At 34.7% G+C, this 23,211-nt stretch overlaps 1 protein-coding gene and 1 long non-coding RNA gene across 5 annotated transcripts in view; one reads left to right on the top strand and one right to left on the bottom strand.

The window, feature by feature from the left end:
• Nucleotides 1–23,211, bottom strand: part of PCDH9 (protocadherin 9) — a 670,991-nt gene that overhangs the window by 14,069 nt on the left and 633,711 nt on the right. The window lies entirely within an intron of this gene.
• Nucleotides 1,486–21,806, top strand: LOC140685289 (uncharacterized). Its single transcript, XR_012058686.1, has 2 exons — nucleotides 1,486–15,318; nucleotides 15,773–21,806. It is a non-coding gene; the product is annotated as an uncharacterized lncRNA (long non-coding RNA).

Below are 23,211 nucleotides of genomic sequence, written 5' to 3'. Positions count from 1 at the left end.
GAAATAAAAACTTATGAATCAGATGAACAACCTGAGGGAAATAATATATTTTTTCCTGTATTATAAAAAAAGAAACAAACAAAAAAGGTGATTTACCAAAATAGGAAAAGCAGTCACTAGATTTAGCTCACTTAACATTTCCATTTACCTCCCTGACATGAATGGCAGTGCAGATGTTAATTACTGTTCAAAGAATGTCTTGTAAAAACACCTAAGAATTACTGTTCTGTTGATGACTTTGTCCTGTGCTTGGGTTCAATGGCTGATTTCAGACCAACAACACTGAAAAGGATCACTGACATTTGGCTAGGACACCCTGTCTTTCTCTGTAAACACCTGCAAATAATGCATGGCTTTGTGACAACAATTTTGTTTTAGAAGGGAAACTATTAGAAAACTATAGCCATGAGGGAAATAACAGTTAATTTTAAGATTATTATTACCCTTGTATCAAGTGAGTTATTTAATGGCAACTTCAGAGGTAGCAAGTTATTTAAAAGCATTGCCAAATACTTAAAACCTGAGATACTAGAATACTTTACTGATAGACAAAAAAGATATATTCCAGGCAAATTTATTTGGTGGGACAGCAGAGACAGGCAGCTGTTTTTCCACACATTCATTGGTCACATACCTCCTCCCATTTAAAGTAGGTTGGAGTTTTGCTACTGTTTTTGTTGGGTGTAAAACTTGGTCTTCTGTCACTACAGAACGCAAAATGAATTTTACAGGTAAGCCTGATTTAGGAAGGCATGAACTAAAGGAAAACAGATCAATTCCCTTGCAATCTGCAAGTCATTCCTTTAGCATTTAGCTTCCCTATATACTATACTAATTCTTCCTTTACAAGCTCTCCAGCTCAGGACTCTACTTTTTCCAAGCTGTCCCTACATAGTTGTGCTTACCATCTTTTTGGACATTTCAACTCGCTTCTCATCTGTATTTCTGTACTTTTCTCAAAAAAAAAAATGTCTTGCATATTTGCTGCTTAAAGGATCAAGGTGATGTAGTGCTACAGAGACGACAAGGATAAAACTGAAATAAAGTTTTAGATGTTTGCAATGTATATACCTGCATGGGAACCACAGATATATGTATTTTCTAATTCTTCGTTTTAATTAACATATATCCTTTCAATCTTATCAGTTGGTCTAGTCAATAAAATACAGTAAATCAGCAAACCTAATGTACAGAAATGAATCTGAACAGCTCTTGCAATTATACTGCTTTGATTAAATCTCCTTTAAAAACAACAAGAAGTTACAGCACCTATTATGTACACAGCTTCATTGTAGATAGCTAGATTTAGCATTTCAATCTGGAGCAATGTCTTACCTGTGGCTTTGCCATAATACTTCATCATTTTGATCTTTTAATGTGTATGCACAGATTAGGAAATGTTTCCTTACACAGTTAGTTATTTCCTTAAAACTATATGTTGTATCAAAAACCTGTCTTTTTTACTTGCAAAATTAATTACCTTTGAGCTCTTTCACTTGTGAGTGGATTCCATCTGGACAGAGCCCCTTTTCTACCACAGCTTTCAGATCATTCTCAAAGCACATGATGAGGCATTTCAGGAAAATTTTGCTAGACAAAATTTTCTTGCCTTTTCTTTCATTTTTTTTTTTCCCTGCATTGTGACACAAAAAAAATAGAATGGAATTTCATTTATTAATTTCACTTTCAGAGTATTGCAGATATCTCTCACCATAGCAGTATGGATTTTTAGAGTATTAGGGGGCTAAAGCTGTAGCTGTAGGACAGTGGGCCAGGCCAACAAAATGGAAAAAGGAACATCTGAACTTTTCACTAATGCTAATAGCATTTTTGAGTGCAAGGTGACAGCAGAAACCCTTCACAAAAGTTTGAAAATATTGATTACATTGTAATTTGTCTTTGGTCCCACATTCAGGCACTAAGTGCTAGCAGTATTCCTGATTATAATGGAAAATTTTGTTCCCTGCTGTGGGGAGATAAATAGCACTGAAAGCAAAAAACACCTGGCAGACACCTTGAATATGGAACTTTTTTATTAAGCACTGCATTTTTTTTCTTTGTTAATTAATCTATTTCACAGTCTCAGGTAATCACTTTGCAACTTCTCAGTAGTCTGACTTTCAAAGGAACTTCATGCTCTGTCAGTTTCAACACCCATGGTGTCAAAGAGCATGGGAATGACAAAAAACCCTTGGTAAATTGTCCAGTGCTATCTTGTACATCCCTTTCTTAGAAGGCAGTCACATTAAAAGCATTCTTTGTTCTAAATATTATGCATTAAGAATGTATTCTCTGTCTCTTTACTTAGTTTTCATCTTAGTAAACCTTTGGAGTCCTACTATGTTACAGATAAAAGATGGAGTCAGTAAGAGCTCCTTGTTGACAAGAATGATTAAGACTTAATCATTCTTGTGATTTGTGCAGCACTTGTTTGCACAAATGCCCACCTAAGCATGGGCTGCAGCAGTCACAGCACCAACTAGAAGCAGTTGCTTAAACACATGCTAACTCTGTTGCATATCACGTAATGTTCCTTGTCCATGCTTTGTGTATTTTTGTCTGGTACCTGCTGTTTATTGGAGAGGCATTCACTGCAGACAAAAGGGTAAAATTAATTAGAGGGAAAATCCACATTCAACACCAATCCATTTTATAAATAAATGATGTATAGGATGAGTGCTACCTGACTGGGGTGTCATAAATGTATACTGAAACTTGGAAGGGAAAAAAGCAGGCACAAATTGCCACAAATCTATAAGAATTAATCTGAAGGAATAAAACAGAACTAAAAGGGAAAGTATAACACCATAACAACTGATAAATGGGTAAGTCTGACACAAATATGTCAAGAATGGTAGATAATGTGAGATTACCATGGTAAATTACTTCATTTTTAGAAGCAAAGGAAATTGAGTAAATATCATCTCTCTAGATTTCAGCAGAGCATATGATAAAGTTCCATATAGTAAATTCTTTTAGTTTAGCAGTATAGGCAAATGGAACCTGTAGGCTGATTCAATGAGGGAAGAGATGGAGCTGGAGAGACGTCCCACATAATTGAATGTCAGAACTAATCCTGAATAATATTTTCAATAATGAACTTAATATAGACTTATAAGGAAAGGGCTGATGCAATGTGTTCCGGACATAAAACTGGAAGGTACTTTCAGTGAAGACCAAGTTATCAGAAGAATTAAAGGAAAAAAAAAAAGGCAAGAGTCTTTCTTGTTAAAGAGTAGATTTCAGCTTTTCTCATTTAGAAGAATAAACCCAGGTAGATGAAAAGGTGAAAACCATTGAAAAACAAATAGAGACATCAAATTACTTTCTAAATTAAGAGAAAGTGTTGAAATGAGACTAAATCTTGACCACACAGTGTCTATGATAAGACACTACTGAACTCCACCCCAAGATTTAGATTCTTAATTTAGCAAAAACTCCACAATAAAACCATCAGACTTTGTTTTACAAATTTTTGGAAGTTTATAGTCTTGTATTTAATTGCTTAATGTCTAACTACAGTCAAGGCAGCTAGTGTACAATAGAAGGTGGTGCAGCAATAAACTATTAAGAAACTATAGTCACAATGCACTGTTTATAATACAAGATAGATAAAAGGATTTATAATTCCTTACAAGAGAATTTGCAGCATTAAGGATAAGAATTTTTTGCAAGAAAGTGAGATTTTTCAGTATGAATGCTTCCGAAAAATCTCATCTAATAAAGGAGGGTACTAGAAAAAGGAAAAATCTGATGAAATTAGATTCTTCGTTTCTAATTGAAGAATACCTTTCAGCTAATCAACTAAACTCTTTAAACAGGCTCTTTCCTTTCACCATGTGATTCATCTGAACTCTTCTAGGTTGTACTTTATTGTGCCCTGAAAGTGTCTGCTTCTCCCTGCTGGCTACTAAATTACCCAAAGTGCCGAGTTCGGGTGTATACATGGCATCCTCAGCTTCTACAGTTGCAGCAACAGAAGACAGATCTTTCAAGATATGTCCTAAATCAAAGACAATGTGTGTGACCTTAGCAGTGTCATTTGGTTCCTCTGTCTCTTTATGCTCATCTATAAAATGAAGATAATAGAATTTCCATACCTTACAGGGCAACACAGCAGGTTGTGGATTATATAGCCCTCTAATACCATGGCAATGGATGCCCTATTCTGGACTGTTAAATGAGGAAGCCAAGAAGAACAAAGACTAAAACTTGAAAACTAATTTATTTTCAGAAAGACCCATTTGATACCTCCCTGAAGCAATGCGCTATTGAAGGATGGGATTCCTGTAAAGCATCCTGTTAATCATAACAGTAAGAGTGATCTTTTTGAAAGAGGTGGTATCCCTCCCTCCTGAATAAGAGAATTCAGACTGGATATCTTTTTCCCTTTTATCACAAGCTGCTCCATTTGTCTCATGACTTAGGTAAACAATTGCTGCATCAATAAAATAATCCTATTTATTGCCCACTGACAGATGATACATCCTTTTAAAATGTCTGTGTCCTATTTTAAAATGGGTACCAGTGAAATGTTTGCCAGAATTGAAATATTTACTGAAGCATTAATTCAAAAACATTTCTAGAGTAACAACTGGACTTATGCTAAGATACATGCGTGTCTCATATATGCAAAGGCTGATTTTAATCTTGTGTACACCAGTACCAGATGACTTCAGCTAAATTACTCCTGTTTTACCCTAGGATTGCTGTCAGAATCATCCTTATATTTCAGCCAGAGCCTACAAATCTCCAGTAGGAAAGTATCTTTTTATTGTAAGGATAAATTGGCATTCACCCAGAATTCCCTGGTAGAAAGGTTTTTTTTATAATCACATTGATTTAGAGAAACATAGAGGTCTTATTTATTTAAAATCAAGGATATTAATATTTTAACAGCAGTAGCAGGAGACATAAAGAAAAGGCAAGCATTCAAAGTTGCTGCAAATAAAAAAAAAGAAAAAATACCTCCTGATACATTGTTTGGAGCTAATGGCTGATGATGGAATTTGGAGAGTGCAGAGAAAGAGGTACAAAGAAGTACTTGTCAATAATAAGAGCAACAGCCCTATATTTGCAATCCAATGTTTAAAGCCAAAATAGACATTCTTTTCTCTGTTTGATCTCAGGAAAAGCTATCTGCAGCTCACAGGCCTAAATTTGAGTCTTATATCACTCAAAAGAAGTACTGAGAAAACTGTGCAAGAGATGACAGACTAGTAACCCCTCTAGCAAGACAGACCAGTGTGGGGGGTGTCATGTTTTTTGTATCTCGGCTGAAAGCATTCTTCCTACTTAGGAATGCTCTCTTTTGTTCTCCCTGGTGCCTGAAATTCATTCTCAAGAGATATGAAAAGTTGAAATTCATCTCATAGAAAAAAAAGGTGTCATCAATTTCCATAGGAACAAAGAATCACAAAAAAAATGTAAATCCTTTTCTCTTTTTATTTCCTCTCAAGGAAGAACTGCTCACAGACATCGTAAACCTAATCCCCAGTTGTATCAGCTGTTACAGCAGCACTAAAGTCAGAGGGGATCACCCCCAGAATCTGTCCCTGTAAGAGAGACATAAGAACAAGCCAGTGCTATTCAACATCAGCCATGTAAAAAACAATGAAGTAAGGTCTGTTTACTTGAAAATATAAATTTGCAACAAACATTATTGCTAACCACAGTATTATAAGTACAAGAAAGAAAAAAATATATCTTACTTTCTTATTATATTTTAATATGAAAATTTTCTTTCTCTCAAAGGATTTGTAGAGTGTTTTGCTTGTTATAATAAATTGCAACCCTAAATAACTAAAATCATATTATTCAAACCATATCCTGAAATATCAAAACCAGAGCTCCTAATCTTAAAATCTTGTAACATTATCAATTGAAAGGTATCACTTTACTTCAGTTTGGCAATTCTCCTATCCAAAAACAAAACTTCCATGAGAGCAAATGCATTGCTAAAACAGTGCAATGGCAAGCTTTAATTATGGATTATATTTATAATGGATTAATTTTCAGTAAGGAATCTAAGAATGTGTCCTAGTAATGGCTTTCATTTACAATGGCAAAGATCATTCAAATCTGAATTGTCAAGTTCCTATTAACATACGATTTCTAGTTTTAAAAGAATGCCTATGCCATTTGTATCTTTACATGGGGCTAAGGATCCTCTGTTCTACTCTATTAACCCTGTAAGTTTTCATATTGTGCCTCCTCTTGGAAACGCTCTATTATACAGAACAATTGTAAAACTCAATCTCTTGTCTGAAGTTCCCCTTCTGACCTCATCTATCGATCACAAACAAATAATATGAGCAAATAATAAACATGATATCCACTCACAGCCCAACACCCATCAGAAAAGGAGCTATGCAGGCACAGTGATGCCCACCTGGTAATCTGCACCATAAGCACACGGACCTGAGACCAGAACCCTACACACAATCTCCCTTCAGAATCTTCTCTACCACTGATTGGTTTGGGCAAAGAGGGAACTTACTTTCAGTGATGGATTTCCATATGTTTTATGCTTCACATGGCATATTGCTTCTGATTAAGGTCTGCTTAAGTTTTGGAAGCTTAAGTGTAAAAGACAAACTGAACTGTTACTGCATAAGATAGTTACAACTTCCCTTGCAGCGTAAGTACTTTACTACTTGAGGTACTTGTGCAAGGAAACAGCAAAAAGCATTGATGACTTTGTCAATTATTTTTCCTTCTCAAGCCTCCCATTCTTGGGTCACTGAGAATGGAGCAAGGGGAGAAGTGACTTCTGCCTCATCTACACAGTAGAGATATTATTGAAAATTGGAGTGATACAAGCTTTTAGTGACTAGCTTACAGCAGAACAAAGTAAACTGAATATAAGACAAAAGACACAAGAACCCTCATACACAATCCCTACAAGTTCTGGTAAAGCTACTCTGTGAACACAGTTAAAGAGCCTCTGAGACAAAAGCAAGAAAAGTGTCTTTCAGCTCTGACAATGGGGATCCTGTTCCTCAGGCATAGCCCCACAGTAAGCCTATCAGAGCTCTCTCTGTATTCGCTCATCAGTCCAAAGCCCCAGACATATAAATTCTGTTAGCTGGATCATCTAAGAGGCAAGTCATTCCTTTTTTTGTATTTTTATTTAAAAGGGTTTGCTTTGCTTTTTCTTTTTCTAAAGTTTTATAATATTTACACAACAAAATGACAGACTCTAAAATTTTTACAGTCCTTAATAATTCCTTTGTCAGTTTTTATAGAATATTAGCTTAGAATTTGATCCTGATTGAAAGATAATTTACTGAATCAATCACCTTCAAAACTCTGGATAAATCAATAGAATAATAATAAAAAAAACCAAACAGATGAACAAAAACCTCATGCATTTTTAAATGTTCTCCCAGTCTGCCAACTTCATTTTTGTTTTTCATTTCAACATGTAGGAATAATGGAAATCTTCTAGTCTCAATGAAAGAAATAGAATAGAGAGCCTGATGTATTATTAAATTGCTTTTCCTTATGATTTTACCTTTGTCAACATGTTGAAACATTTAGCATGTAGTCACACAAAACACTTTTGCATTAAGTCTACTAGAAGCCTGTAATTCTTATTTTTACCAACAGGCTCTATTTCTGAATAAGTAATATATCAACTAGAAATATGACTCATATGACTTTTGCTTCATTGAAAGTCTGGGTGTGATTATGGTATAATCTGTACAATCCAAATGCATGAAGAGAAACACTATCTGAAAATATAACTGCAAGGAATAAAAATAAAAAGCGTTTATTTAGGCTAATTTCTAGGACATAGTCACATCTTTTGGGAAATGAAAAATGCTATTATTTTCAAATACAAAAAGCTCAAGACATTTTAGCCCCCTCTTTAGAGTATACATTTTATGTGTGATCAATATAAAAGAAATTATAGCTAAATGTGCAAAAATGTGCCAAATGTGTCACCCAAATAATTCATTAACAGTAAGCAGATTAACACAACACATTTTATTTCAGGGTAAAATTTAAAGCCTGTTATGGCACAACAATTTAGGCTTACAGGATTGCATTGAGCCCTGTTATGCTTGACCATGCTAATGCAGTCGTTTTTATTTCAGAAGCACTGGGGAGGGAAGCATGAAATCATTATTAATTATATAAATATTAAGGCCACACAACTGGCTCTATTACTGTTTTCAAATGGTAGCATCTGCAAATTCAGCCTCTAATAAACACTAATGCATCCAGAGACGAGAGTGCTGACACATGAATGGGATGCTTTGTCAGACTGGCATAAAAATGTAGATGAACTGCAGGGAAAGAACACCAAAGAATTCAAAGGGTTTCTTGATTGCCTTCTTTAAAATGCCAAGAATTTAAGCTGGCCTTTCTTATCTTCCTCTACATGCATGTGACACTTTAGGAGGCCTTTCTTATTGTACTATAATTCAGTAATTGTTCCAGCTCTGTGCACCATGCGTTCCTTCCAAAGGGCAGCATGAGATATATAATTCTGGTAATGAACAGCTGCATAATTTAAGGGTCGAAGTAGCAGGGCATTGTTCCTTATTTTTGTTTTCTTAGCAGTTGCCTAGGTATTCCAAGCCTATTTAGGAGTACAATCCTTTGTCTGCCTTATTTCTCGTAGATGATATATGTTTAGACTTGATAATGGTCCAGAAAACAGATTTTATCAACTGAAGTTGCAGAGCAAGCTTTCCTCTCATTTTGCTTCAAAGGGCAGCAGTACAGAACTAGTATGAGGCAATTTTTTTCCTCCAGCTATGAACATCCTCTGTTCTAACACACAGACTTTGCAAAGCATGATAGACTAAAACACAGAGCTATCAAAGGTATTTCCACACAACATTTCTCTCACCAAGGCTAATCTTCCAAATGATAAAAAGGTCCAGGCAGCTAGGCCCTACAAGATGAAGGCTGCATGCTGATTAATCAGCTGCTTTTTTATTCTGTTCCGGCAAGTGTTCCCTATCTGTAAATAAAAGGTTTACCCTGGATTTCCTGTAAACTAAGGAACAGAAGGCATCTTTGGATCAGACTCATAAAGCAACAAAGCCTTCTGCTGTCACATCCGCAGGGGTAGGTTGTTTGTTCTATCACAAATATCTTTTCAGGTGTCCTGGGGAGAATGAGCTAAACTAACACAAACATCATTCCAACATAAGAAAATTACGTGGTAACCACAAAGTCGCCTCATTATTAATTATGTTCTCTGGCTTCCCGCAGCACCTTAATGGTTGCTTGCTTCAGGAGACCTGTCTGCAATTTGTGTCATTGCAGAAGTTCAGGTTGGTTCATGATGTGTAGCTCCGCGTAGCACAAGTCCCTCAAAGAAACACTGTCATATTAAAGACAAATACATTTATTTATGTCTCACAGTGCTGGCTTTCTATTCAGATGGTAAATAGGTAGCGTGAAAGAGATGTGACAGACTCAAGAAGACTAGAAATTGTCTGCAAACTGGCAGCCACTGTGGTTCACTGACAACCAGAATTACTTTCAGGCAGTTTGGCACATCTCCATTTGTCACACTTAAAAGCTTGAGCCAAAGTTATGCAATTAATACAGAGCACAGTATTTCTCCCTCCTCAAAGCTAAAACAGAAATAGAAATGTTTAAGATTCACAGTGTGCATCATACCACCTGTGCATCACAAAGGGGTGTAAAACAGTTATAAGTAAAACATACATAACTTAACTCCCATCACACCCTCTTGGCTGCCATTCACCACAGGTTGTCTTCTATGCTGTGCATACCATCTCTGTACTATTTATTCCAGACAATGATTTCTCATGTGAATCTCTTCTGCTATAAATCATAGAAACAGCTAGCACAAATGGTTGGTGAATATAAAAAGTATCAGGGAATAAGCTTTTGAAATATCTATCTAGGCCAAGAAAGGGAAACAGTTCCCTCCCCCAGCAAGATTTTGAAGGCAAGGTGAAGGTTGCTTATTTTGAAAGCAGAAGACCCTTCAGGAATCAGTATCAGTTTTTGACATTATTATAGGCCCATCCATCACTTCACAGCAATGACCACTCTATCTAGTGCTATGACCCTATGCCAGTTTATATATGATTTTATTTGAATTACTGGTTCTGCAGTCATGAGGGTCAGGTTTATACAGCTCTCATATGGATGAAATTTTTCATTGAACCACAGGATTTCCTTGGAGAATTTCCACTGTCTCTAAATGTACAAAACTCTTCTTTTATCCAGATGAACTTGTGGTGTTCAAAGAAGATAAAAAATTCAACACTTTCAAATACTATGAATGTTAAAAAGATCTGTGAGGTGCTTCTTTAGATTCTCTAAGGTCAATTTAGATATTTAAAGTAGACAAAAGGAAGGCTACACTCCTGGCGATCTATAATCAAAAGGTTTAAAATTCTTGTACTTTTCAAAGTAGCTGATTATACAAATCTTTTTAAGAATCACAGGGGTTAAATAGTGAACAAAGAATGAGAATGGCACTTTCCCTACTCTGCTATTTGAAGAAAGCTGCATCTGGCTCCCTTCTTCGCTTGCCCCCCTTGAAACTTTCATGAAAAACTGATTTAGAAAAAAATATTCTGAGATTCTTATCTAAGTTACTGCTTATTCCCAGTCAAAAACTGATATTGAACTTAAATTGGTAAGAGCTAGCATTATTTTAAATTTAATGGAGTAAATAATATCAGAATCCTTGCTTTTAATTACCAATTAACATAATTTACCAACATTCTTCCTGCTTAATGTCATGATATTTTTGTCTGCAAACTCCAGTAATAACTATAGCAAATTAAATGTTTGCTAGTGAGAATATTTCAGACCAAATTTTAAAAATAATCACTGTTTTTCAGACATTTTCCTGCTGAATTTTTCCCATATAATTTCCTCTGCTATATTTTACCTTTGAATATTCATTCTAGTTATAAAGAAAGTACAGATTGGCTTTTTTGTTGTTTTATTCACAATGTTGATTAGTGGAAAAGAAGTTTCTAGCAGTAGCTTGCTTTCTACAACACTGACATATGCACTTTGTTATGGAGAAACTTCAATTAATTAGCCTTTATGAATCACTTGATTAATTTTTTATATGAGAGAAATGGGTGTAATTGGAAAGAAGTGTAATTACATGCCTAGACATATACATGTTTCTAACAGTGATTATTTTAGAGTTGGGATTTTTTTTTCCACTTTTATTTTAGGCAAACCAGCTAAAGAACCTAGAAGGCTAAACCACTATGGGTAGCCTGTCCATTAATTCAGTATCTCACAGGCATTAAATGAGAAAAACACCAGTGCCCAAGTGAGACAGAGCCTAGAATGGTTTTCTCCTGGAACAGCCTTTCCCAGTCACAGTGTGGGGAGGAGAGCATGGGGCAGGGGTTGTTCCCAGATCCAGTCATGCTTCTCCTGAGACTGCACAGTGGTACAGGGCCCACAGCTGACCTCGTTGCCTTAACACAGTCCCAGGCATACTCATGGTATAGGCAGACTCTGTAGCAAATCCAATAAAAGTACATAAAAGACATTTTGCAAAATAAAACTATAAATGGAATTTGGGTTGTCTAAAGGTGTGTATGTGAGTAAACCAATAAACATGTTCAGTTTATAAAAATAAACTTGGAGCAAGGGGAAGAACTACTCTGGCTTTTTTTGGTTTGTTTTTTTGGTGTTTTTTTTTTTTTTGGTTGGTTGTTTTTTTTTTTGTTCCAGAGATTCCAGTCTGCTTTTCAAAACCCATGTAATTTTATTTCCTACATTAATTGTTAGTGCCACAAAAAATATCCTGGTCTGTGTTACATTTGATCCAGTCCTTGGAATTACTGCTTGCATTTCACTGTTCTGTCAAGACCTTTTCAGAAAACTTGGTTTTATTTTTATCTTCTTTTTAAAAGAGGGGAAAAAGGCCTTTCATTCAAAAAAAGTTTCAGGCAACTTTCAGAAGGAAAAACCATAATGAAGTACCCTGTCACAAATACCTAGTGGAATTGAAAAGAGAAAACAGAAGAAGATTCATTACACTTGTCTGCGTACAAATGATGGTTTGAAAGGTCATCCAGATGAAAAATGTCCTAAAACCCAAAAGCCTATGTCTAGTAAAGAAAATCACACTTGTAGGACAAAAAAAAAAAAAAAAACCAAAACAAAACAAAAAAAAAAAAACAAACAAAAAAACCAAACCAAAACAAAACAAAAAAACCAAAACAAAAAAAAACACCCCTATTTCTTATTATTTACAATAAGAAAAAAAGGGTGTTTTACTGGTCAAATACACAGATTTCACTGTTAAACACACTGCCTTTCTGATGGGAGAAAAATCCATACATAAATGTCTTATTTACTTCTTTTACATGCATATATACAACATATATGCATGCATATAAACATCTATGCATATAAACATATAACCAGATAACATATAACATTTATGCATATAAACATATAACCAGACTTTACTGTAAATAGTTTTTTTACTTAAGACAACAGAAGTTTCCAGATAAAGCTACTCAATCTGACTGTGAACACTGATTAGGATATGAATCTACAATCTACAAAACAGTCTTGAATAACCATCTATCTTTAAAGCTTTCTCTGTCCTTGTCGCAGATGCTTTGCATTCCATACTGAATTATAGAAATTTTTTGCTGCTATTGCTGTGCTGACATGTTTTCAGTGAAAAATAATTCTATTAAAAGATGCATCATGCACTTTCAGCTCGAGAAGAACATTTTCTTCAGATAAAAACAGTGTTGAGACATAGGCTGAGAAGTAATAAGGTTACATGAATTTAATGGAATCTAACTGTAGAATCTAGATCAAGGTTATACTCCTCCATTCTAAAGAAACTGTTTGTGAAATATGAGGAATTTTAAGCTAATGTAAAGTCCATAAATAATAGAGAGAATTCCCTCAATTAGTTTCTGCTGCATGAGAAAATGCTGTAGGGTATGCTCTGAATTCATAACTGAAAAAGAAACTCTGCAAAGGATTTATATGAACAAATTGTACAGTGTCTCCAAACCAAAAATATTCAGCATGCTGTTTTTTTTTTTTCCTAACTACTGTATATATTCTTCTTTTGTCCTAAATATGTCATGTCAACAGTTCTGTGTTTATTTTATGCACTGCAACACTAACTATCTGCTCAGCTGAAGTCATTGTGGTTGCATATCAACATACAGGAGCCAACTGGCTGTTTAATGATAACAGAAATGTTTTGCTGAATGACTTGCATAATTAGACAGGGACACACTATTTAGATAATGAGTTCTTTTTAGAATTTTTATGCTTGGCTTTCACATTACTGAAATCTACATGAAACTGGAGGTTTAGTAAGTAGAGGAATTCCTGTTAATGACAATAATTAAAAACCCATGCCTGAATGTAACTCTGACCTAAAAGAAGTCTAGAGAGATTTTAATTAAAATTATTGCATTTCATAGAAATGGAAGAAATATGCTTAAATATAGTGCAGAAAAGAAAATGAAAAGAACTACATGTAATAAATTTCTTAGTCCTTTTGAACAAAGTATCTTTAAGTGATGAGGGTCTACTCTCAGAAGCTGGCCATAATCCACATTTAATTGACGTTAAATTTTAACAAGAATAAAATTAAAACTAGTATAAGAATTAGAATAAGAAAGGGAAAAAAAAAGTCCTTTTTTACTGAAGACCACCTAGAGCATAAAGATGTGTTTATATAATTACTTAATCATAATTCTACCTTCAGGACACATCCAACCTTGTGTAGGCACATGTGTATGGATAAGCATGTCTTTCTACACATATATACTTCCATGTAACAATAATTGAATAAATTTAAAGTTAAGAGCAAAACAAGTCAAAATTATTGACAACTCTTCATAGCTCACAAATGCTTTCTACTTCAACTTTAATCTTTTCAGTTTGATAACACTGCTTTATAAATTGTCTCCTAATATTATTGCTTCAGCATCTTTCAGCTCTGGAACAGAACAGAATAATCACACTGTTCTGTGAACATTGGTGACTTATTAAGAGCTAACAGCGCTCAAGTAAATTCTTTCCATTGAACAATCCATTACGGTGTAATCATGACCAAGCACACAGCTCTGATCAATACAAAGGTACATAGTTGCTGTAAAACAGCTCCACTAACTGGGCAAGTAATCCACCATTCTAAACACTTGAAGAACCAACCAATTAAGCACCAGATAAGGTCAAATATTATTGATTGTGGATTCAAGTGAAATTCCTTTTGTTGCTTTTCCTTTTCTTGGTTTTGCTTGCAATCCAAGTATTATTTCCTTGAAAAGACACTTCTATTTTTTTTCCCCAGTGGCTGCACTTACATAGCAATAGGATATGAGTGGCTTCACAGAACGACATAATGATGCATTGACTTGAAGATCAATACTGCTAAAAAAACCTTGGAGACAGAGAAATAAAAAGGAAAACATATTTTTCAAAATCCACTAATGTTCGAACTTCTACAGCTTTTAAACAGCAGGGTTTGACAATCCCATGAACTTTTCTAAAAGCTATCAGATAACCATATTTTAGTAATTGGGAAATGCTTACAATAGCTAATTTCATTTTTCTTCCATGGGCAGTGGAGAGGGAGTCTAAAATGCTATCAGGATCAAGAGTAAGGTGTTCTTAATGAATACCTATCTGTGTCTTAAACAAGGTAATGCTTTGCTACAGTCTAGTCCTAGTCTTCTAATATATGCAAAAGTCCAAGATATCAACTACATTTATATAAGCAATGCATTGCTTTTTTGTTCTCTTATTTTGTTCTTTTGCTGCTTTAAAATCATCAGTCAGAAGATACACATTTCACAGTCTGGAAATAAGAAATATAAAGTATTAAAAATATTACTCAGATGCAAATTTGTTTGCAATAAAAATCTCTTTTATTTTTAATCATTTTTCTCACCCTTTTATTCTTTGCCAAATACACAAAAACCCCCCAATTTTTTATAAATCCTTCATTTGATATACTCTTCTGGGATATTTTGTCTGCAAAGCAGTTAATATCTTTCATCTTCCCTTCCAGAAACGTTTTCATATCACCAACATGTGGCTTCTATTTTAGACCCACGAAAAGAAGGGAGTGAAAATATTCCTTCCCACTTGGTAAGGAGACCACCTCCAAGCTTTTTTTTTTTTTTCTTCTAAGACTCTTTCTTTCTGAGAACAAAGTCCCTTTGATGAAGTTTCACACTGGCCAGATATGCCCTACATCGAGTACCTGAATGGGAGTCTTCAGCACAGAGAAGGAAATGGAAACCTTGATTTCTTTGCAGTTCTGTGGGGGAGACCTACCTTTGAAGCACCAAACTGGTAGGCACTAAATATACACTACAGCAAACTTCTGGGTCCTGTGATTCCAAATAAGCCAGAGAGCTCTATCTATCTGAGAGTCATCTAGTTTCCCTTTTTATTCTAAGCACCTGACTTATGCAATAGCTATGTAAAGTTCATCATAAACTGCTATAAATACTGATAATCAGGGGATAACAGTGATTATTTTAAGCTCCTACAAAACAGCATTTATATTTGGTATAGATCCATTCTTTCTGGTCTGCATGTTTTCATTTTTCAAACACATTTAGCATGTTCTCTTAGCTTTTCTCTAGCTTTCTTATAACATTTTCATTTACCCTAAACTCATTAATAAAATTCTTCTTTAACTGACTTTTTAGTCTGTTATTAAATTAGTCACAGTGTCATATGCATTTTCATTCATCCACAGGTAGAATGATATTCTGATGTATTTTTATCTGTCTCTCTCCAGAAAGCTGTGAACAGAGGCATGGAAATACCACATATTTGGAGAAATGCCACCTGGCACAAAGCAGTCACTAGGTGGCTGGATATTGTGAAGAGAAACAACTGGCTAAATAGAAAATCCACTTATTAGAATCCACCAGTGTATCTATCACATTTAAGAGTGAACCAAAATATTTGTCTTAGGTTAGGCTTTGATGGTGTTTAAAAATTTGTCAATTTTGCCTGTCTCAGTATTGTAATCAGTTCTTATTTGTCCGATTATGTTCTTTGTTTATTTGTTCATTTGTTGGGGCTTTTTCCCCAACACACAGCAAAAGAAAAAGAAGAAATGTTTTTATTGAAGAAGACACTGGTACTTTTCATGGGACTACAGAGACCAACACAATAATTCCTGTACACAGTACTTTTAAAATTGACTTTCAGCTCAGTATGAAATAGAGGTATCAGAGCTGCTCAAATCCAGTCATGTCCTTTGATGTCACCTGTTCCTATGGTATATACATTCTGCCTGCCTCTGTATTTGTGACAGGCTTCTCTACAGGTCAAGCAGAAACAGAAAAGAAAAACCAATTACCTGAGCTAGCAGAAACAAAGGATAAATTTTGTAGCAGATTTGGTAGACTTAATTGAAAATTTCCCATAATAACATGGGGCTTTTCCACTGGAAAATAGAACTTTTCATGATGTAAATGTTTGTAATTTCTTGAAGGTTACTGCAGATGAAAATCCAGGAAGGTAAAACTACAGAAAAATGCATAAAGAATCTGCATTGAAGATTTTTAGTGTAGAAGCCTATATTTCTGAATTAAAATAATTTATCCTTGTCTAGAAATTATTTGGTTTGGACTTTTTTGCCCAAAAAAAGATCCCATTTATCCTTCCAAATACCTCTTTTTAGATGATTCTGAGCTATAATTTGAATTGAATATAAAACTTGACTGATTTTTAATATTTACCATTTTTCTCCTTGTTGTCTTAATAGAAAAGCATATGAATGAGGAAAATTAAGTTAGGATCAACAAACTTTTCATGCCACCACAATAGCAGTCTTATGTTAGAGGTTTTATAGGATGTGACACTGAGGAGCACCATATGTGAAAAATTATGCTGAAGTCCTACTCTGCGTTACCCTCTCCCCATGCTTGTTTCAAGGCTGACACCATGGCAGAGGGATGGTGCATGTTGACAGCCTTAAATATGACAAGGAAGAATGATCTGCAGGAAACAGGATACCAAGTAGCAGGTCAAAGGAGGAGGTACTATAACTAAATTTGATTTGATCGGTCACATGCAATAAACTCTGCAAGGGGAACATTGGACTGCATTTACCGTGCTGTATCTCACCTGTGCTTGGTCCACAAATTCTGTTCTACTGGGACCACTTTGAATGTTCCAAATCTCTGAGCACCTGTCAAACACCTGTCTGTTTGGTTTTTTGTCTTTAAAGGAAAGCCAACAGCAAAAGCTACATGTTCTTTTTCTTCACCACATTACATGGATTTTTTTATAGACACCCAACATTATACTGTAGCACTTGCAGTTAGAAGCCATCTCTGAAAAGACTTGCACATGAAACCAAAGAGTAAGTACTATTGCTAAGTTCAAAAAAAATCTATGTGAAAAAAAATTGTGTACATGCAAGTCCTTGATTATTATTTATCATCTTAATGAATGTGTAAGTTAATGCACTCTAGTTTGTGAGACTGCTTTGTTTTGGGTCTTCTAAATCGGTGGTACAAGGATCCCAGTTCTTACAGACCCATTTTACTTTTGTTCAGAGGACATCTCTTTACACCCACCAAAACATTGTCTGATTTTCATGTGAATTCTAGTGAGTTGATGTGTTAAAAAAGCAAAAAAAAGCAAAAAAAAGGCGACAATTTGCTCCTACAAATTCTGCCCAAGAAAAATCCCCTTATCATGTGCCCTAACTACACTGCCTTTTACCTCTACTTTAAATGGTTAGAGGCTTTAACAAACTCATTCTGCAAGATATGATGAGGGGAAAAAAAGGGATGACCTCAATAGTTATTACTGCTTGCAGTACCAGAGTAATTTAACAAAGTTCCTTTAAAAAATACCTTCTAACCTGTGAAAATTTAATTAAATTGAATTACCACAACAGATGAAGCACCTTAAGAAAGAAAAGGTTATAATAATTGCAATTTCAATACTCTTTTTACACAGTTATCATTAGCATTATAACACCTACAGTGGATTGTTACTGTTTAGGGGACTCAGAAGGTAATAATTTACAAGATGCAATTATTCTTACTAGAGTCAAAGTTCAACATCAGTTCATTTTTCGGAGACTGTCCATATCTTTCTTACAGTTAAAAAAAAATTAGCTTTTCTATCAGATACTTCTTTCTATACCAAACCAATTCAAACCACCACTCCCCTGCCCCTTTGATTGCTCCTTTTAGAGGAATGCGCACAAAATAAATTTTCTTCCTTTGGTATATACATTGTGTAGTCCAATTCTGATGTCCTTAGTAGTGCAAAATTGATTTTGTCAAGGGAATCAGATACATAAGTGGTAAACATGATTTTGCAAGAACCCTGGCTGGAATTATAGAACAGTAAGAACAGGAACGTAAATGAAAGACATGCAGAATGGACAGCAGCAATCCTTTAACAAAACTGTAATCTGCAACAATTTATAGCAGCAGAGAATTTGGTTCACTGATTCAATCCAAGAGAAAAAACTCACAATGTATCTCTGCAGAAATGCTTCTCCTTGGCTTAGCTCATCGGGCACATTGTTTTATCCACTGCTGTAAACAAAGAAAAACTGCCTGTGCTCTCTGTGCAATCCTAAAACTCCATTTGATTTCAGCAATTTCATGGTTCATCTACTAGCTGAAAGAAAATATCTCCCAAGAAGACTATGCACATGAAGCACTGCCAATCTCAAGCACTTAAAATTCTGAGTCAAAGATCAAAATTCAAGGCAGTTTACAGAAAAGTAAAGATTACATTTGATTGCTTAGATATGCCTTCTCCTTTCCTGCAGATCTTAAAACAACATTTCATTTCCAAGTTTCTTCCTTGGTTTACAAGTAATAGGCATTTATTTACTTTTCTAATAAAAAAATTATGGTCACACATATTTCCATAATTCTGAACTTCTAAAATAAAAAGATTTCCAATGGCATGAACATGTAAGCTTAAAGAATTGGCACTGTCTCCTCATATAGAATACGCCCAGAAATAATTTGTGCAGGAAAATTTTAATCAGACTAAAGATTTTTTAAAATAGAAATTTCTTCAACATTTTGCTGATTTACAGTCTGTAGCCTCAATTCAGGTCATATAGCCTTTCTTAGTGAAGAGAAAAACTAAGGAAAAAGATAGTGAAGATGGCTTGCACTTCCTTTGCACATTGTCATGGTATTTTATATTCTCTTGCCCATTCTACTGCTGATTTTTGACCTCTCTGCTACTAGAGGTCACACAACTTCATAATGTTTTACATGAAAATAATTTGCTATTCTCATTTGCTGGCTTCCCTACTACTATTGAGAAAATATAGCAGATTTTCTAGCAAATGGCTTTACCACATAATTATCCTTTTTTTTTTTTTTTTTTAATAATTTGATTTAGCTGCTATGCAATGTATAAATGCTGTGTGTTTCCAACAGCACACTAACACCTCAGTTCACCTGGAGGATGTGCAGTCTCTTAAATTGTACATATTGTACTACTAGGGAAGAGGGGAGAGGAAAGAAAGATTAACTGCTCTACTTCATTTACAGAAAAAGAAAAAATAAAATGTAAACAAATAGAATATCATGCTGCTTAAAACTTCTATATAGTTTTTCCAAACAAAATTTAAAGTAGAATAAAGCAAAATTAAGATTAGGATTATCTTGAACTTCTATTGTAGGAAGTTATTGTAGGCATTAAATTGCCTATAAGCCACATTCAGATTTGTGTGCTTTTACAGTACTTTTATTTCTTTCTTTTTTCTAACGAGATAAACTTTGCTAAAATACTTAAATAAAATGCCTGGGAGAGTTTAATAAATGTTATAAGAAAAGGACAAAAAGTGGTGTTGGACAGCAATTCATTGAGTTTGTACATACTGAAAAAGTGTTAATCAGCAACACGGTGTTGTCACTATTAAAAGTCTAGCTAACCTAAAACTTTAATCCTATGAATGGCAATTAGAGTGCTTGCAAAAATTTTAAATTCAGTTGAAACACTAGGAAATGACAACATAACATCTCAATCCTTAAAACTTCTTGAGAATTTCAAATTGAGGACCATACTGAAGGACTTTCATTTCAATAAATTACTGATTAAAGATGTTGCTGTTTATATAAATTTAAAATATGAAAACAGCCCATTTTGAAACCTTAGTCTCCCACCTTTTGTTAAATTTATTAGTGTTTTCACCTAAAGTGCATATATTATCATATCCAGTAGGATCAAACCCACTGAATTGTTTGTAAGAACACAGAGACAAATAGTATTCAATTGAAAATATTGTCTCATGACAAATATTTTATACTTCATTTGTAAAAATAAAAGAAAAATAAGCCAAATATTTACTCTATTACATATGTATATCAATGACCAAAAATTTGTTGCATTGAAAAGATATCAGTGAAGTCTACTTTTTCAGTAGGGGCAGTGAATGAAGAGATGATTGAAAAAGCTTTAAGTACTAGAATGAAAAATGGGTATAAATCTTGACTCACATTTCAGAACACTTTATTAGTAAACTGAATTATTATAGGAAAAATAGGATCACTGGAGAATCAAATCTCTCAGTAAAGCTAAGACAATACTGAAGGTAATATTAAATGCCTTAATACACACGTGTATTGTAAGAACACAATATAGTGTCAAGTGAATGATGTATGAAATGCTGCTCATAGGCAGGGAATCAATTCTAGAATCCATAGGCTGATTATCTCTTATTGGAAGGAACAAAGCATCTGATAACCATTCAGTAGATATTCTAGCACACTAAACAAAGATAATGGTTTTCAAAAGTTAAAGTTCATTTAAAGACAGAAATCTCCTTAACCCATTCCATAAAATAAAACCATGCTTAAGGTAGTTTTAAAACCACAGGATTTTAAGAACTGTCCACAGATCATCTATTCTCCTGATTTCTCCAGGTGGAATCAGTTATATTTATGGCAGTAATTTATAAGCCCATGAATGACAGCCTTTGTAATCTACAGAGAGAAAATCTTTCAGCATGCTTCCATATGTATACTGCTGGAAGATTTTTCTACTGTTAAATATAAGCCTTCCTTACTATATTATTGTTTTATCTTATTCACTGTCTACATGGGCAACAGACTTTACAGCACTCTGTTATGTATTTTAAAATGATCATATCCTTCTGTCATTGCCCCTCTTCATGACAAGTCAAATTTCCACAATCTTTACAAGCAGATCACTGTCTTGAATTCTCTTCTTGATCTCTTCTGTACTCTTTCCAAATGGGCTGCATCCTTCAAGCTAGGGGTCTGCTCAGAATCAACTGAAAGAGCTTATTTCTTTCCATGGACTATTAAGGGAGCCTAGGGTTATTAGCCTCCCAAGGATAAAGTTAATCTTTGTGAAGCACTGAAGTAAATAAATTGTATTTTGTAGTGTCTTGCTAGATGTCTGCAGTGTAAGGACCATTGCTCCTAAAATAGCTCCCTGACTATTATTGTATGGCAAACGATGTGAATGACTTGTTGCTATATTCACAAAACAAATGGTCTCAAAATGCAGAGCTATGTGGCTTTATTATGTAACTAGGTTCTAAAGTGTGCTACTCAGCTATTTTATTAAAATTAACATGTAGAATACTTCCATTCTCTAAGGTATGAGTCAGAAGGCACTCACTGGGTACAAACTATTTGAAGAAAAACTTCACTTAGAAATAATTTGGCCCTGCAGCTGAAAATGTCTATTCATCTCATGATGCTTCTTTTGCTCATTTTTTTAATTGAAAATGTTTTATTATTGATATTCTCTCTCTCTCTCTGTGTGTGTGTGTGTGTGTGTGTGTGTGTGTGTCTGTGACTTCATCACATGATCAAAACTAGAATCAATTTTGACTCTTCAGAATATTAATTTTATATCCTCTGGTTGCAAATTCTAAAGCTCCTCCACCTTTGGCTCTTAGTAAAAAGCTTCTTCATAGGCATTCCAACACTGTTCATTGCTTCAGAAAAATAGAACTTAAATTCAAAAGTAGAAGAAAATATGTTGCTGTGAACAGCATTTCCTTAATGGTGCTGCCTGTAGGTCAGCCAGTTCTGCAGAACCAAACAAACAGAAGCTAAGAAACAGTGTACACATGGTGTAGATAACACCCCTGTCCTTCTTCAGGACATTTTAAAAGTCACTAGTAAAATAAATCAAAATACTGAGTCAGTCCATTAAAAAAATGACAGTTAAAATTTTTCCAGTCACATAGGAAAGTCATAATGTATAATAGTGTAAACATACAATGTTTCCTTAAAAAATAAAATAGTTCTGCCATTAGAAGCTTTTTGCTTGAACAACAATGAAAAGTGTTGCTGGCTGAAAAACTGATGAGTAGGTTCTGTTCTTTCAGTAGAAAACTGATGAAGATGAATTGCATTCAAAAGGAAGTAGCCAGAAGACGCAGTGTGGAAGGATACAAACTCAGAATCAGATACCCACAGTCAGGAAAAGGTACAAATACACCACCTTTTGCCAGCTGTCTATTGCAATAGGTTACCTGCAGTGAAGTATTTATCTCACGTTGTATAAAGGTTAATAAAGGCTAGACACTCAATTAATTCAATATCAATCTTTCATCTGACATCAGCAGCTATCTAATTTGGCCCTCGAACAAAAATGTATGAGGTCATATTTCAGACATGTTTTCTTTTATTATCTTAAAGGAAACAACATTGATAACAACAGAGGTAAAGATGTTCGTTTGTATATTTCCTGGATAAATAAAGCTGTGAACGAATAATGATAAAGTAAGAAAGCAGGAAATATTGAGGGATGTTATTTCCTTGTAGCTGTTACTAACAGCAAGTCATAAATTCAGTTGCACACACCTGCGCACATGCACACAAACACACTTCTCTGTTTCAGTGCTTCCACCAAGGTCACTCTATGCAAAATGGAACTCGCACTCCAGATGCTGAAACCAAGGTAGTGTTTATTAATCTCAAGATGTGTTGTTTGTAAGGGGTTATCACCTTCACGACTGCCACAGAATAGATCTCACAGATCTCTTTGTGTTGAGCAAATGCTCATTGCAAAACGTGCATTGTCATTGTACTTGACATGCGTCTGACACTATTTTTAAAGCAGCGGTTTCCACAGACAGCTCGCAAATCTACCACAAAGGAATGAGGGCAAACCCAATCTTTCAAAAATTCAACATACATTTTTTAGACTAGCAACCCTGGCTGATTTGAAAATACACTGAAAACAGCCTGAAGT

This window comes from Taeniopygia guttata, chromosome 1, assembly GCF_048771995.1.
Source record: "Taeniopygia guttata chromosome 1, bTaeGut7.mat, whole genome shotgun sequence".
Lineage (NCBI taxonomy): Eukaryota > Metazoa > Chordata > Aves > Passeriformes > Estrildidae > Taeniopygia > Taeniopygia guttata.
The sequence above is the reverse complement of the archived record's forward strand: the minus strand, read 5'-3'. Positions and strand labels throughout refer to the sequence as shown.